Raw genomic sequence first — 18,888 nt, 5'->3', positions numbered from 1 at the left:
TTCGATTTGAAATCCCCTGAGGCAAGAGTAGTAAAATTAAATCACATATTCAGCTGGAGATTGGTTATTAAAAAAAGAATATGGAATGGTCAACAATAATACATCGCTCAAGGTGAATAGTTATCTCTTTTACTTTAATTTATTTCGAAAAACTAAGGATTTTCCTATCCCAGACATAGATTACTTTAGCCGTATTTGGCACGACTTTTTTGGAATTTTAAATCCTCAATGCTCTTCAACTTTGTACATTTTTGTACTTGTTTGGCTTTTTAAATATTTTTTATCTGAGCGTCACTGATGAGTCTTATGTAGACGAAACGTGCGTCTGGGTACTAAGTTATAATCCTGGTACTTTTGATAACTATTAACATAACAACTTATTTTAACAGTAGATACAAATAACAAAACATTGTCCAATTTGAAACAGAAGTGTATGAGTTGTCTTACGCTTCAGACTTGACATTCACTAAACATGCATGCTAAAATTTACATGGTTGATTTTGTTACACATTCAAGTATTGAAATCGACAATTGTCATCTGCTGTTCGTGTGTGTATGTTATCACAAAATTGGGGTAATTCGTATTGCTCTTATGCAATGTTTGAAAACAAACACAACGTATAAAAGTAATCGTTAATTCGCATAAGGTCAAACAATACGTCATTGGAATGCGACTGCAATACACATTCTGAGGTCACGCAGGTTCATACAATACTCAGTCCATCAGTGGGCGGAGCTTTACAGCAATATCTGTATAGTATACAGATACAAGATAGCGATATATGTAGGGCTGTAGGCTGTATCTGTATAGTAAAATAATTTTATTAGGGTAAAAATCATTGCAAGAACATGAAAGCAGAAATGTACACGTGCATAGTATATTTTACAAAACAGTGTGGACTATTCAACCTGTAGTGCTGTACCGCACAAGTAGTTCCTGTGAAATCAAAGTACTAGTAGGCTAACCGTTGGAAGGTCTAAACATATAACATATAAACACTTGTTGAAATCTAAACACTTGTTTAAATCTAAACATGTTTAGATGCTAAACGCGTTTCAAAACGTACACAGAAAAAGTGTTTAGATAAGTGTTTAGGATCTAAACACTGTTTTTACAGTGTAGGACACAATATTGCAGGATAAAACCGGATCACTATCCTAGTCAAGTCGAAGGAGAGATGACTAATTGCAACGGTGACTGACGTTTGTTGTAAGATTAATTAGCATAACCTCACAGGTTTCTTGTTGTAAACAAGATTTACGGTCATTTAATGAAATGTAAGATACGACCGCGACTTAAATAAAGAAAGACAAACAAGCATTTTTTATTCAAATGTACGGTTGAAATGTTTCACCCAACAAGGGAAATGAGTGGTTCAATATCAATCAAAGGCTTTATACGAATGAGTCTTAAATGACAATTAAGTTGTGAATGACAGTTGAGAAAGGGGGATTCCCAGTAGGCAAGTTGCAGTCGGTCCTTGCAAAAAGGACTCAGTATAACATTTCGGCGAAACAAATTTTCCGGTTACAGTCATATCCTGTTAAAAACATTAAGGAAAAGAAGAAAAGTAATTCAAAAACCAACAAATGTTAAGGCACGTACCATTTGATTTTTAGGGGGATTGCCTGGGATTTACATGCGAAAAAAAAAAATACGTTGGTCTTCTTTTATAAAAATAGTAAAAATAAAAATTCAAATAATGAATTTGTTTGAAATTAATTTTGTCTTATAGAAAAACAAATGGACTAGATTACTGTTTTCAACCAAGGTACAATCATAGTTGTTTCAAAAACAAACAAGTTCAAAATTATCCCTACCCTTTCCTCTCCTTCCCCTCTGAGAAAAACAAATGGTCCGTACTATTGACTTTTAATTTAAAATAATAAATTAATAAATTTAATAAAAGGAATTACTGACTGGGGATTATTATCAATCAGGCACAAATGGACTGGGGCGTGTGGGGTTAAACATGTTTTGTATGTAAATACTTAAGCTGTGGAACATTTTGTTATCATGTGACTGTAATAGAGTATTACCTTCTGTTGGGTGGAATTGTGAAATAGGGGTCAATACGTCCTTGTTCCATCCTTTGTCGCTTTAAAGGCATCATGCCTGTCATTTTTAACCTAAGCAATCCTGAGTATTCGAGCGTCACTTGTGAGTCTTTTCTAGACGAAACACGCGTCTGGCGTATATACAAAATTTAGTCCTGGTATCTATGATGAGTTTATGAACTTTAATAATGACCGAGGGACGTTGGTCAACTCCACGGTGGCAATTTGCCAAATCATGTTACGTTGAAATATTAATCAATAATTTATTACACGTAAATAGAAACAAACAAATTATTTATATATAACGAATTGTCCCATACAAAATAGATATACGTGAAATGACAAGGTTAACAACGATATCTAGTGGGATTAATTATAGTATAGTCCTAATAAAAAGAAAAGTGCAATTAAGAGGTGCGTACACCCTCTACGGCCCTCGTGATCTGCCACTGGTTATTCTGCCTAGTATCCGCAGTCATTCAGGGGCTTTGCTGGTTATTTATTTAGTGGTTTCTATAGTTAAGTAAACAATGTATTGTTCTGAGACCATCCTAAGACACGTCCTAGTTATATGACAGTTTCGTTGACACAGCCACAGATGTATTATAATTCTTCGGTCAATGTAAGCCCACGACGCAAAGACTCGAGGACTCCACACAGATCCCTCTGCTGATAAATAGTTTATTAGATAGTTTATTTCTCATGAAACCATGAATGTACAAAGGTTATCCCATAATTTATCTGGGAAATGCCACGTTATAATCTGATAGTATAGAAGAATGAAAAATAGGTTTCTACCAGGTCGCCCCAACTGAGTGCGTGCTTGGGATCTGGTTGCAAATACCAGTAGCCGACCAAGAACGACCCTAGTACTTCATACGTATACGTGCAAAGCATTCACGTTACTAATAGATTACCAGAGTCGAGCGACGTTAACTAAAAATATAATTGACTACTTTTGAAATAAAAATAATTTGGCCATGGCCAATCATCTAAGTTTAAACATTTCAAATATGTGACTCTGGATTCGTCGTACATTAAATTAACGTCAAGGTTAACACAGATATAATTGTTTACAAACCTTATCTAACCTTGAGCTATATATGGTCTGCTGTGAACAATACAAAAGGAATCATGAGTATACCTCCTGTAAGCAAAGCTTTAGGTGTATATACGAATCACCTTGTCCATCCATTCGTGTGTCCGTGTCCATCTGTCATTTGGTCTGATGTCTGTTAATTTGTCTGGTAAACGCAGCTCCTCCGTAACGAATGGATTGGTATAGAAGGATGGACGGTTATAGTACAAGACATGAGGATGTGCATAGAGTAGTGCGGAATTGGGGAATGCTATTGTGAGTAGACTCACAATTATAGTTTCAGCTTCCTTATTGTGAACATTACATTTTCTATGGATGAAGTTCCTTTATATGGAAGAAATATCCAAATTGATTTCATGTTATGAAGTGTACATGATTTATGTGGTAGAGGGTTGCTGCTTACAAAGAAGCTCATAAAACCTAGGGTATCGACCAGATAAAATTGCAGTCCTGCCTTGACTGATTTACGGACCCATCACGAGTTGGTTGAACATTAGGGGATATCTGAGACACGGATATTTTCCAAGTGTTGATACCACATTCCTCTGTAATCTTTCTCAAGTATGACATCACTTAGAATGCTCGAGACTTGGCAGCTGAATTATACATGACCATCAAGACTAGTGTCACATGTGGAGCAGGATCTGCTAACCCTTTAGGGGCATCTAAGACCTCTTCCAGTATTTGTTAGGTATTTGTTGATCCTTAGGTTTCTGTGTAGTGCTTTGAAGACTGGCGCTGGTCTTTTTTTATTGTTTGATTTTTTGCTATGACGTGTGTGCGATGTTAGTTTGTCTTCTGGTAATGAGTTTGATTGTCCCTTTGTTATAATGCATAAAAGCAAATTCCAAATACTTTACATAACAATATAAGCTGAGTATTGTAGTTGCCCTTATAGAAACATACACTATTGTTGTTCAAATAAGAAAAGACAACCCGAAACAAAGATAGAGATATGAAACAGCCACATGAAGTACTCTGGATTTATACTTCCCTATTCAAAATTCAACTCAATTATATATATTCTAGTATATAGTGTTCGGTAGGTGCATTAAAAACCTCAGAATCCGTGTTTTGGCGCTCGCCTATAGATAATTACAATATTGGGCAAAATTCAGAATGAAAACAAGACTAGAGGTTCTACAGAAAGAAAAACATCTAAATCATATCCTGAATTTGCTTTTGCTTAGATAACCCATTTCAAAAATGTTTAAAAAATTTACATTGAAGCAGAAACTTAACTTAACTTGGGATTTAGCATATATGCTGATAGAGAGGTAGCATTTAATATATATACCACTGTTATTGTAAATTAGATTTACAGGCGGAAAGACAGGGATATAAAAAAATAAGCCCCGCTGACAATTTGTCACGGAAACATTAAAATAGAGTCGATTTAAGCCAGGGTTACACATTCACGATTTTTAATTTAGATTTTTACTGTTGTCCTTGACAGGACAATTCTAGATTCGAATTTGTCCCAAGTCTGATTAAGATCCTGTGAATTGTAACTGAAAATTGAAACGTTTACGCGGCGTTCACACAGTGCCGATTATTGCTCCCGTTTGAAATCAGACATCGTTTAAACACGAAAAGTAAAAAAGTCGGATTCCACAATGATCTGGAGTGTCCTATTTTTGGCTAAATGCTGTTGTAAACGTTCGTTACATATTCGAACGGATCGAAGCACCCCAAATAGTTAGATGCGTCTCGTAACATTCGGGAACACTCATCCGATTTTGTCTAGTCGGATTACAATCTTGATTATGTCACGACAGACTCTGCTGTATCGGATCAAAATCGTAACAATGTTCTGAGTTACAATGTAGACTTTGTCCTATGGACCGGGCATGATCTGGTGCGATTTGTCATTGCTATGTTTTGCCGGTTGAATCCACATCCTGAATACGAACCGTCTGTGACGAAACCGTTCCGGAACAGTCCCGTTATTAATACGAAATTAGCAATAGGACCCTCGTCTGAGTCCTGAAAATTACAGAACACGATACGAGTCTATACAAAGCCGTTTGAAATGTTGTCCAGCAAACTGTGATAGGGTTGTGTTCCGACAGTACCTGATCATCCCAAATATAGAGACAGTTTTCTAACGGATATCTTCCATCAGCGTCGGTTCACTGTCTGGTCACTGTCTGATGTCTGTTGCGTCGCATACAGCTTAATAGGGACGCTGTCGAGATATATTCGGTCGTTTTTAACCATGGGAAAGATGCAAATCGGACTAAAATCGGATGGAGGACGGGATAATCGGTACAAGTTTGGATGGAAAATATTTTTTTTTACGCTTCCAGAACAAACTGATTGTTGTTGTGATTAAATGAAGGTTTTTCAAGTTTTAATAAAAGTTTTAATTTTAAACAGGACGGACGTACAAATCGTGAATGTGTGATCCAGCGTGTTAAGTAGACGCGTGACCTAGCTGGGGTGTACTTTGGCGAACTCTCTGGAAATATGACATACGGAAGATTCAATGAATGAATCGTCCAAGAGATAAACAAATGTTTTTCACTGTTTATAACGCGAAAGAAAGTTAGTAAGATTTATTTTAAGCTGACATATGATATACATAATACCAGACAACAAATGAGCACCATTCGAGAGCTCTTTAACCGACTATCGCATGAATCGAAAATGTTGCGGTTTAAATATTTTCTATAAATGTACAGGTTGTGAAATTTTTTGTTAAAACTGGTCAGGGAATTCTTCTTGACCCTTCAGCGTGTACATTCATAAACGGTCAGTAGAACACACATGCATTTTCTTTCACGGTCATCATTCGATCAATAACCAGTTATCTATTCTAGTGAATGAAAATTTATATTTTTGATGTTATATTTTTTCTTTAAATACAAAAATGTACATCTATAATATACGTGACATAAATTTTCATTAATCGACCGTGTTGACATCTTTTTGCGCAATTTTCTATTTAAGTAGACAATCATCCCTAAATTTTATTTGTATAAAATCAATTTCACCACGATGCAAGGCCAGCAAGTTATCTGATTAGTGCACTAAAGTTTAACATTTACCTGTCAACTACTACAATTAACTACTCTATCATTTAACAAAAGGGCAATTGTAAGGTCTTTATTTTAATACAAATCGTTCTAAATCTCATTCTGTAATATATTATAGACTTTATTTGTAGCATGCAGATATCAAATTAAAATTGTAAACCAGATATGGAAAAGTCATTGTTCGTTTATATCTACAGAAACACGGCACTCCAATAACTATTTACGTTGTTTGGAGAATTAACAAGTTTAACAATGTTTCATTTGGAGATAACTTACGAGACCAACACACTTCTTATTTTTAAGAGTTCAGTAATCTTAATTCAGACCAGAAGTGTAAAAAATGAGAATAGACCGAATTATATCATGACTTTCTCTGAAAATTGAAAATTAATTTTTTCAAACAAAAATTGGTAAAAAATCTAAACCAGGAAAATGTTGTTTTTTTATTATTATTTATTATTATTTTCGGAAAAAAGTTTTTTTTTTTTTAGGAAAACGCAAATTCTTATAAAAATCAAAGCAAAAAACAAGAAAAAAACACTTATGAATTCTTCAAATAAAATAATATGCAAACATAGTTTTTGCTCTTATCATTCTTAAAACATAACCAATGTATTGTCGCCCTAGGCTCCACTGATACAGTTCCGGGCTCTGCCAATAACACCCACGTCTCGTTAAGGTCAACTCATTTAGATATTTAAAAATTAAATCTAGACCATTAGTCCGATCTGTAAATGTATCAACTGTATATTACAGTGTGGGAAGCTGGGGACGGAACTGTATGGTTTTCTAATAGTTTGGTTATTCGGGAGACTGTCAAGCGGGGCTCCGACATATGACATATGAAGCTGCTTGATGAAAATTTTTATGAAATTCATCTTACTGTTTAACGTTTCTGCTTCAAGTTTCGGTAGCTAAAACATTCAACATATAAATATGAATTAATCAAATGGTAAAAAAAAAATATCCATCCTAACGTGTTCTTTAGGATGGAGGAGCTCCGAGTAAAACGATCGAAACAGCCACACAAAAGCGATACAAAATGTCAAAAAAACATCAAGAAAACAATCGTTACTACCAGAATGTTCACGTGTACCATTTCTGGTATATTATAGTCTTACCTGTCTTGATGATTTAAAACCATTGTCGCAGTAAAAACCCAAATACATTATTTTTATCCATGTCGAATAGTTTTCTTGAATCGCTTGCGATCTAACTGTATAATCACTTGAAACTTTCCTGTACAATCACTTGAGAGCTTTACTCTGCAATCGTTGGCAAACTATACTACCCATACTATACTTCTATACTGGTTCATAAAAGTTTTAATCAAGCAACTTGTTTTTTGTCGAATGTCGGAACCCCGCTTGACATGTACAGCCTCCCGAATTACCAAAATATTTAAAAACCGTACACTGTGTATATACTTTCCAATGGTTACATTTTGACTGATAGTTAGATTGTACGGCAGTATGTTTCCCCTTGTTTTGATTATGGTCGAATTATACCAGTCTTTTTTGTTTTGTTTCAGAATTGCAGGGCAATATACAGTTACTGATCTTTTATGAACACAACGATTAGAATTAAAATACACATAGGTAGAAAAGGTAGGAAAAAGCGATCGTCAACTGAACTTTTTTTTCAGTATTTAGGAATGATATATATACTAGCCACAAAAGAAACGATACCTGATTTTTATCAAAAATATCTACTTTATTTTTCAACAATATTGTTTTTGTTTTGTATTTTATGAAACAATTTTATGCACACAAACTTAACAAAGATAACAAATCAAAAATAATTTTCCTTATTGCACGGACTGTTGAAGTTGTTGTTGTCAAAACCAAAAGTTGAAGAGTAAATATCGCGTATGGCCACCTCTTGCGTCGATAAAAGCAGTCAATCGCCGACGCATTGATCCAAGTAATCGTTGAATAAATGCTTGTTGAATGTTATTTCACTCTTCCACTAAAGCGGCTCGTAGCTGGTTGACTGACTCTGGTGGTTGATGACGTCTGCGAAAACGTTTATCAAGTTCATCCCATAAATGTTCAATGGGTGATAGATTTGGTGATAAAGCTGGCCATGGAAGAATGTCAATGTTATTTTGTCCAAGATATTGTGTTGATACACGTGCCACGTGGCACCTAGCATTGTCCTGTTGGAAACTATGCCGATTTCTATGCCTTGCAATGAATGGTTGTACAATGGGAGAGAGAAATATATCACGATAACGAACTCCAGTAAGGCTTTCGTTAATGAACGTCAAGTCAGTTCGTCCACAATGCGTGATTCCTGCCCAAACCATCACACCACCACCACCAAAGCGATCACATTCATGTACACACGCGTCTGCATAACGTTCATTTTGACGTCGGTTCACTCTCATTCTGCAATCACTTCTACGTAAGAGAAATCTTGACTCATCGCTAATAATGACGTTTTGCCACCTTACACGATTCCAATACAAATGTGCATTTGCCCAATGTAGGCGTGCAGTTCGATGACACTGTTTTAGAATGGCTCCTACTACTAGACGTCGTGAACGTAAACCAGCCTCTCTTAGCCTATTACGTACTGTTTGGGCTGATATCCTTGGATAATGGCTTCCAGGTGATTGTCTAGCGGTAATTGTAGCTGGTAAAAAAAGATTCCTGAGATGTGTGAATCTTATTCGACGATCTTGGCGTAACGTCGTTTCTCTTGGACGTCCACTACGTCGTCTGTCATTTGAGAACCCAGTCTGTCTTAGACGACTCATTGATCCTGTTATTGTCAATTTAGAAACACCAACGTTGTTTGCGACGTCAATATGACGCATATCTGCTTGTACCATTCCCACAGCTCTATCACGCTCATGTTTGCGAGGCATATAAAATCCCCTTTTGTGAATGTCACCTTCAATCACCTTTTGTTTACCTGTGTTGACCGGATATTTAATCACCCTCATTAAATTGAAAACCCCTGTTCGGACGGCATAAATGTGGTTCGGCTCGAATTCAAAAAGACGCTAAAATGACGTTATTGTCCGGTAAAATAAAAACAAAAGTGCAGTACCCTACAGACTTATGACTCATTTCGAACATATAACTAGTCGCAATAAATATTATTTTGTCAATAAAAAATATTATGAAAAAATGTTGGGTATCGTTTCTTTTTTTGATTTGTATATAGATTCTACCACTGCATCGAGTGTAATACGATATGTATCCACTCGAGACAGTTACATTTTCAAATTTTAAGTCCGAGCCGCCTCAGCAAGGACTTTTAAATTGATAATTTAACTGTTGAGAGTGGATAAATATCGTATTACACGATATTTGGTGGTGGAATCTGTTTCTCTAATGATTTTCTAACATTATGCAGGCAAACATATTCTTTCTTTTCGAATGATCTGCAAAAAGACGTCGTCAGGCATGGTCGCCTTTTTCATGCCGTCACAATAGGAAATTCAGAGGAAAGCAAGAAAATTCGACGTCACAATCTGATTTTAACCAATGAAGTACTGAGATCAAACGAACCACACGTTGATTAAATTTTTGGTATACAATGGGTGCAGAAAGGGATAAATTGACGAAGAATTAGAGAAATATATATATATATATATATAATTAGTTATCAAAAGTACCAGGATTATAATTGTATACGCCAGACGCGCGTTTCGTCTACATAAGACTCATCAGTGACGCTCAGATCAAAATAGTTTAAAAGCCAAATAAATACAAAGTTGAAGAGCATTGAGGATCCAAAATTCCAAAAAGTTGTGCCAAATACGGCTAAGGTAATCTACTCCTGGGGTAAGAAAATCCTTAGTTTTTCGAAAAATTCAAAGTTTTGTATACAGAAAATTTATAAAAATGACCAAATAATTGATATTCATGTCAACACCGAAGTGATGACTACTGGGCTGGTGATACCCTCGGGGACGAAACGTCCACCAGCAGTGGCATCGACCCAGTGGTGTAAATAGTTATCAAAAGTACCAGGATTATAATTTTATACGCCAGACGCGCGTTTCGTCTACATAAGACTCATCAGTGACGCTCAGATCAATATACAACTGTAGTTAAAAAGCCAAATAAATACAAAGTTGAGAGCATTGAGGATCCAAAATTCCAAAAAGTTGTGCCAAATACGGCTAAGGTTATATACTCCTGGGGTAAGAAATCCTTAGTTTTTCGAAAAATTCAAAGTTTTGAAAACAGAAAATTTATAAAACTGACCATATAATTGATATTCATATATAAGTAACAATAACATCTCCATGCCTTATATATCATGTACTGTAGTACGACGCTAGATTAAAACTGACGAGGAAAGGTAACACACGGAAAGCTTTATTTTTGTAGAGCCCATGTGGCCGTGTGGTCTAGCGGGACGGCCGCAGTGCAGGCGATTTGGTGTCACGATATCACAGTAGCATGGGTTCAAATCCCGGCGAGGGAAGAACAGAAGATTTGCGAATGCAAATTTACAGATCTAACATTGTTGGGTTGATGTTTAGACGAGTTGTATATATATATATATATATATATATATATAAAAGTCTATAAAAAGGACCAACATTTTCGTTTAATAACACCTTATATCAGTACCGTTGTGCAAATCTGGGGGAGGGGGGGTTCATTTAATGAATGGCTTTTATTTATTTTGATTTTATTGAACCATAAAACTAATTTTTGACTCTTCACATTGAATAATCCGCGAAGCGGATTATGTAAAATGTGAAGAGTCAAAAATTAGTTGTATGGTTCAATAAATCAAAATAAATCATTGCCATTCATTATAAATAAATTTCTATCAAAAATAAGGCTCAAAGAACTTTTTATATTATTTATATTAACAATAACAAGCGTACACACATGTTGGCGTATGAATACTCAACGTCAGAGTGGGCGTGTCGCCATCAAAATTGACAACATTGAAAATAAAACTAATAATTTTAACCAATCAGAAGACAGTAAAAACACCAAATTTATTTATTTCTCAATAACATCAAATAAACTTATCATAGATACCAGGACTAAATTTAGTATATACGCCAGACGCGCGTTTCGTCTACAAAAGACTCATCAGTGACGCTCTAATTCAAAAATGTTTAAAAGGTCAAATAAAGTACGCAGTTGAAGAACATTGATCATTTTGGCATTCCACCTTTTCAGCTTTTTTTTCTTGATGCATCTCTACGTCATATTGTGAATGATGGAAAGGGCGATTGTTATTAATATATATATCAATATTAATTCGATATCAAGTTATTTTTATAACGCAGACAGAAATATCTGTTTCTTTTTTAAGCCATTACTTGGCGTTCATCGACTCCGTCTGTCGTCGTCGTTTCCGTCTGTCGTCGTTGTGCGTCTAGTGTATACTATTTCAAACAAAGTACTATCAACAAATAAGTTCAATGACCAATATTGTCAATTTTCCCCTAAAGGTGTTATTGCCCTTTTAAAAAAATCACAATTTGTTCATTTAATCTGCTCCTTTGAAACTGCTGAAACAATGTCAGCCAAATTTGGGCCGAATGAGTTTCAAAGTATCTACTATAAATTTTATATTTAATTTCTTTGTCAAGAACCATAGCAACTAGGACTAAAATGGAACATATGGGTAAAGTGCATTTCTTTGATTTTGAAGAAAATAAGACAGATACAAAGATCATTTCAAAGGAAATTTTAAGTCATTGATTAATGTACTATATTGAAAAACAAACAAAAATCATAGATAAAAGAATTACAGGTGAAAGATTCAAGTTCTTGAGAGCTTCTTGTTGGTTTTTTTGTCAACTTTTATTTTTCTGTTTCATAATTGTAAAAAGAAAGTTTAATTTTTTATTCAAGTGAAAATGACACTAAATCGAAGGCGTGAAGGTGGGAAGGAGCGATCGTCAACTTAAATGTTCTTCTAAGTATGAAGTTTGTGACATAATTAACGGTTGTGGGTAGGAAAGAGCTAAGGCCTATATTTCGTCAGTAAAAGGTTTATAACACAATAACATAAAAAAAGATCATTTTTGCAGCTTTTTTTCTTTGATGCACATCACTATCCTATTTTTAATGATAGGAAAGGCGATCGGGTTTTATCTATGTTTGCGGCTAAACGTTCGATATGGAGTTGTTCTAATAACAAAGACAGCGATATGTTTTTCTTGTTTATGCTAATAATCTTTTTTCTATGTCATAATTAAAAAAAAAAACTTAGTGTGATTGGTTTTTTTTGTTTGCAAGTGAATATTAATTTACTTTAAGGTACAAAAGATCAATCAACAACTTAATTTTTACCTAGAGAATAGTTTATGTCAGGATGATTACATTATGAATATTTTGGTATTCTGCCTTTTCCAACTTTAACACACATCATTATCTTTCTTGTGACGTTCTGCTTATAAAAATGTAGACAGCGATAGTTGTATATATTTTCATGTTTCTATGTATTATTTCAACCTTTGTCTCACTCTGTGTCACAATGTGTAGTGTTCGACAAAAGGAATGTCATTCGTATGGGAAATTATGATAGAATAACAAGATATAAATCGTGTATTCGTATCTGTAATTTTATAGTCGTTATCTTTAAAGCAAATCTATAAAACTATCCTATACATTTTAAAAGTGATGGGCGATCATTGGTTAAATATGTTTGTTTGGTTTTAACCGTTTAAATCTCTGGTTTAGAGTTCTGTTAAGAATGAACACAGCGATAGTTTGTTTGTATGTTTTTTTCTACAAAAACCTCCTTTTTTGTTTTAATCGGAAGGAACATTTCGTTATGAATAACGTTTTTTTCGTCAAGAGAAAAAATACGTTTACATTTTAACAACTTAAATTCATTTTAGCAATGGACATTAATTTTGACAAAATAAAATATTCAGATAATGTTTGCTTTCCGCATTTTTCATCCAACTCTCTTTCAATTTCCAACTTCAATAGTTACACATCATTATCTTTCTTGTTAAATTCTGCTTAAGTTCGCTCTTTATTTGAGAATACTCTTTCTGGGTAGTTATTGCATGATCACTGCATTATTGTGCAAGTTAAAGACTTTGAAATATTAAACTTGCACGGAAGGTAGGAAAGTGCGATCGTCAACTGAATATTTTCTTAGTTTGGAATTTAAGAAATGATGTAAACGGTTGTACATGTACGTAAGAAAGAGCGATCTTTAGCTTCAAGTTATTCAGTAAGGGTTTCATGACACAATTACATAAATAAAAGGGCCAAAATATACCAGTGGCTTTGAAATGATTTTCAGTAACTGCAAGTACTCTCAGATCTGTACTTAGTGTCTTTATGTTATATATAAGATGTTACATGGACAATCATACCACATCTTCATTTTTTATAGTTTTTATCAGGGACAGGCCGCTGGCTGAGCAAACAAAAAGGGGGGCAATCATGCTTCGGTCATTCCATATATAATCAACCAAATTGTCATACAAAAGGTCCTACTTGGACCCGCCTTTGCCGCTAAATAGTCCAATATTTCCAAAAAAGGCGTTAACCTCCAATCAATCAACCAATCTCTGAAATACATCAAGTTAATGTTTTTGGTGGGGTTCGTGTTGCTTATTATTCAGTTTTATATGTTGTGTCGTGTGTATTTTTTTTGTCAGTTTGTCTTTTTCATTTTTAGCCATGGCGTTGTCACTTTTTTCGATTTATGAATTTGACTGTTTCTTTGGTATCTTTCTTCCCTCTTTTATTAATGCCTGCGTCACACTATCCCGATTATTATATACGATGGACACCCGAATGGGAAAATTTTAAGTTCGTTCGAAGTTGTTCCCGATCTCGTTAAAATACCAAAAAGAGACCGAAGCAAGAACGATGAATAACGAAGTCTATACGATGGTGCCGAAATTATATATGATAGCAAAAGATGGACATTTGAAGGTTACCGAAGACGTGTATTTAAGCTTCATATCTCAGCCGAAGCCTACACGATGGATCACGAAGGCTATGTACACGATGGATTACGAATGCTACACGATTGATTACGACGATGGTGCGAACACAAACAAGATGCATAAAGGTAAAATACATGTATGTACATAATACATGTATGAAAACGATCAAAACGGCGTTCTACCTGTTTTGATTTTTTTATGGTACGAACATAATTTCGACAACATATCGTATCTGTACAAGGCTGCCATGCATGGGGGAAATCGATCTGTTTGTCTAATTCTTATGAAACTTAGTGTATTGTCCCCTCGCCTACTACATGTAAGTTGCGTGTAGATTAACTGTTATGGACACTCTAGAACAAAAATGCTCAAAACTTGGTAATGTGTTACTCGTTAAGAAAATCTTAAGCACTATTGACTTTAAAGTTCAAAGGTCAAGGTCACAGTGGCAGTTGTAATACATGGCAATATCACCCTTGTGGACACTCTAAAACCATTATGCTTCAAAACACATTTGGTATGTTCTTCCTCCTTGTAATGATCTGATATTATTTACGTTCAATTTACAATTTTCTGCATGTATATGACACATATAGTGTCCATATTTGTCCCCAATATGTGATATACGAGGACATGCCAGGCTCGGCATTGCCTTGTTTGAACTGTAAAATGTGTCTACTAGTCTGAATAATCACCCATATTTATGCCCATGTTTTCTGGTCTATCTTAAAGGTAAGGTAATGCAAAACGAGCTCTTTCCAGTTGAATATCATTATAATATAGACACACGGAAGGATGTGGGGAAATCATCAAATGCGACAAAATATGACATATAGAAAACAAAATGGTTATGGAGTAAACATTCGTGTGACAACAACTCAAACGATACATAAATAATCAGAATAACGAAAAAAAAGTTGGTTTCCCTATATACATGTACCTGCAGTGTTGGTGTACGAGGCGCATTTATGATTTTCATTATGTTACTTGATATGAAAAATTGACAAAAAATAATATAATACTTGTAAATGTAAATCCTGAGCCTGTAATAGCTGCTCTTCTTGTTCTATTTGAAATAATAGAAACAATGCAGTTCCCTTTTTTTGTTAGAATCTCATAGAATCATATGATATGAGTTCCATTTTTTGTGAACGTCTTTTTTAATTGTGGTCTTAGACTGACCAGCTGTGCATATCGCGCATGGGACTTAAAATGTATTTTAGCGCGAAAATTAAGCTTACATTTTGCTGGATTTAATGCCGTCGTAGTTCCATCTTTTCGCCTTCGTACTTGTATTCGATGGCAACACGACGAGATTACGAACATGTTAAAAATTAAAAACCTTTTCCGAAGTTGTCCCAGGAGGCTTGAAAAAGTGACCAATGGTTCTACGATGGTTAAAGATGGCACCACGAATAGCCCGATCTGGAAACGATAAGTCCCGATTTAGAAAATTTCCATAATCGAGTTGCCATCGGCGTAAAAATCAGGACAGTGAGACGCGGACATAAGGGCGATCACTATAGTGATGTTTGATTTAATTTCAATAATTTTGCTATAACATAACAAAGGGTTTGCAGTTTAGCTCAAAATGAAAACAGCGATAGCATGCTTCGAAGGGCTAAGTGAGCTTTTCTCATCACTTGGCGTCATTCGTCCTGCGTCAATCGTCCTGCGTCCGTCGTCCGTCAATTTTTACAAAAATCTTCTCCTCTGAAACTACTGGGCCAAATTTAACCACTCTTGGCCACAATCATAATTGGGGTATTTAGTTACGTGTCCGATACTTGTTTGGATTGATAAATATTTTGATACGAACGTCACTGATGAGTCTTATGTAGACGAAACGCGCGTCTGGCCGGAAATATAGGGTTTTTTTTTTGTGTAAAAAGAGTGCAAAACATTTTTTGTAATTTGTGATAACGAATTATTTAATTGGTTAGAACGGTTTAAATTCGTTGAATTAGTAATTATCATTTTTTAGTAATTTATGATTTCTGATTAAAAATCATTTTCACAGATGTTTAGCACACCTGACCCACACTAGAATGTGAGATTTTCCCCTTAGGTTGCACCTGTTGCTGTTTTAAATAAAAAGTCTTATTCGCTGAAACAATTTGACCAAATGTTACAATATTTATACGTTATACTTTTTACCACAAAACACAATCAAACTTGTAATTGAAGAGCGTCACTTTTACAGTTCATAAGTTCATAGGTTAAGTCATTTATTAATGGAAAAGTGATAATTCTGTCGTTTCCCTTGTCAACATTGAGTTTGCCTCAAGCAATTGCTAATAAAGGAAGCTATTAAAACAAGAGTTCCAAATGGTGAAGTTGAAATCATCCCTTCGTAAATTTAACGGAAGCCATTGCAATTTGGTCAGTTAATTAGTAACAACGGTTGGCCATCTGGTCAGAATGGGCAAATTATATGAAAGACTTACTGTTTAGTTTATTTCCATTTTTCTCTACATGTAGTTGTTTTAGTGGAGAAGACAAAATGTTTAAAGTTGAGAGATCTATGGACGACAGACGGACGGACGAATGAACGGACTCAAAGTGTTGACAAAGCGTTAAAAGGGAGGTACAAATGTTAATACGTATTCTAAAAGGTTTGGCAATTGTCACAATGTCACCTTTTATACAAAATGTATGTGCCTCAAGTTAAGAGTTTCATTAATGTCTGGAAGATTTTAATGGAGCTGTATAGATCTTCTGTGGTCACAAATTGTATTACAGCAAAACTAACGGGATGACTTCATAAACCCATCCTCTGTTTGTTATTCATAATGGTTCATATATATTTGCGTCGACTTAACAATCGATACCAGCACTGTATAAACTTTTCGACATACAATGACTAAATTAAATTTGACATTTAAATTAAACTGTGTATTAGTTTACTATGAACGTCGAGTTAATCAAGTACATAAGTGTTGAAAACCGTCACGCTAAATGCCTAAGAATCCCGAATAAAAAGTAATAAATCGCCATCAAAGGGACGTGTTGGTAGTTATTCTATATATTGAGGATTTTGTCAAATCATTGAAGTCGTCTGTCATTGCAGTTAAAAGAACTGATTTGAAGATATATACCTTGGATACGTAAATGTTTGAACTGAGGTGGTTGACCTTCATCGCCGAACAAGTTCCGAAAATGAAGATCGCGAGAAGGAATATACAGAGAAAAATTTGCCCCCAGTAGCAGTATTTGATCCTGTAACGAATTTAGTGTTAGATTCTAAAAGGATAAGCGTGGAGTTTTGTTTAATTAAGAGGAAAATTAAGCACGATATTTCAATCTTTCGTAACAGTTTCCGAGTTTTAAACTTATTTCTGTGGTGCATGATAATTTAAAAGGAAAAAGTTGTGAGAAACTTTTCTTGGTGTCTAAAGTTAATATACCGAAAGATACAGAATTGGTTTTGGACTATGGATAGACCTTGAGAGATAGGATTCTAGGAAACCCTTGAATGACCGGATAACTCTGTCGCTTCTAAATTAAATGTAAAATGTCAATTATCAATTGGTAAGTAGGAAGACAATAATTCATCGATTTATTTTTATATATTCAAATTCAATATTTGGTAAAACTTGTCTAGAGACTAGGTAGTAGTGGTCAGACTAGCGCTTCGGGCACAATTTGTAAGTTGTGCGTACAAGTTTCAAGAATTGAAATCTATACTTGAACAATGTTTAAAGAATGACTGTAATATCTGTTTCTTTCTAATTAAAGTTTGGATCACATGTTTGATGTTATTTCGAATAGATACTACAGCCTACCTTAACTTATTAAGAAAGAAAAAACATTTTTAATTTCATTAAATTTTTTCGTGTCTAAAATATACGTAACAGTGGGGATTAGTGAGTGACTGGATTGAATGTGAAACAATTTCATATATGTTTACAAAAGATCAGGAAATTTTGATATTTTATCGAAAGGTCATTTATTATTTTACTGCATGCATAAATTGATTGAATAGATCAAATTGGTAATAAATATCAATAAAGATATACATTGTATTCCAGAATTCGTCTATGCAAATCACAGGAAAATAATTAATTGGTTGCGTCAATACAAATATTCAGCGATTGTTTGTCAACAAACTTTAATATACTTTGTTCTAATAATAAACATTATGCAACTAGACAACAACAAAACATAATAATCAGGGCAAACATGTACTAGATAGAACATGAATAAGGGCTAATGGACCGGGATTCTGTTTTATACAATATAACAACTAGTTTGATTTTATATGAGGCTTCACACCAGTCCATATGGACTAATACATATAAAGGTAAACAAGGAATGCAGGATATAACTACCGATCGAAAGCAAGGTAAGTAAAAGGCAGTGGCTATGTTGCCGGCTCCGGACTATATGAAATACATTTTATTGAAAAAAATTATCATGAACACACATGATATATGTGGCTACTAGGTGAGATTTCTATAATCTTTTAGTCTTCGACTAGATAAAGGATAACCATACTTTCGTATGTCGAACAGTTCCACCACCAAATAATAAACGGAAAACTTAATTAACAATCCTAACACAACAACCTTATGTTCACTATTTACATTAGGATCTTTAAGTTTTAATGACTTTATACATGGGAAGTTTACAGTTTTTTTACTTTGACATGGGAAGTTTACAGATTTTTAAGACTTTTTACATACAAAGTTAAGAATATTTCTGATTTTTTACTTTAAACAGTTTGTTTTATTTTGGTATAGTACTATTTAATGTAATAACACTTACAGAATAAATTACATAAATTC

This window comes from Mytilus trossulus, chromosome 5, assembly GCF_036588685.1.
Source record: "Mytilus trossulus isolate FHL-02 chromosome 5, PNRI_Mtr1.1.1.hap1, whole genome shotgun sequence".
Classification (NCBI taxonomy): Eukaryota; Metazoa; Mollusca; class Bivalvia; order Mytilida; family Mytilidae; genus Mytilus; species Mytilus trossulus.
This window is presented reverse-complemented; position numbering follows the sequence as displayed.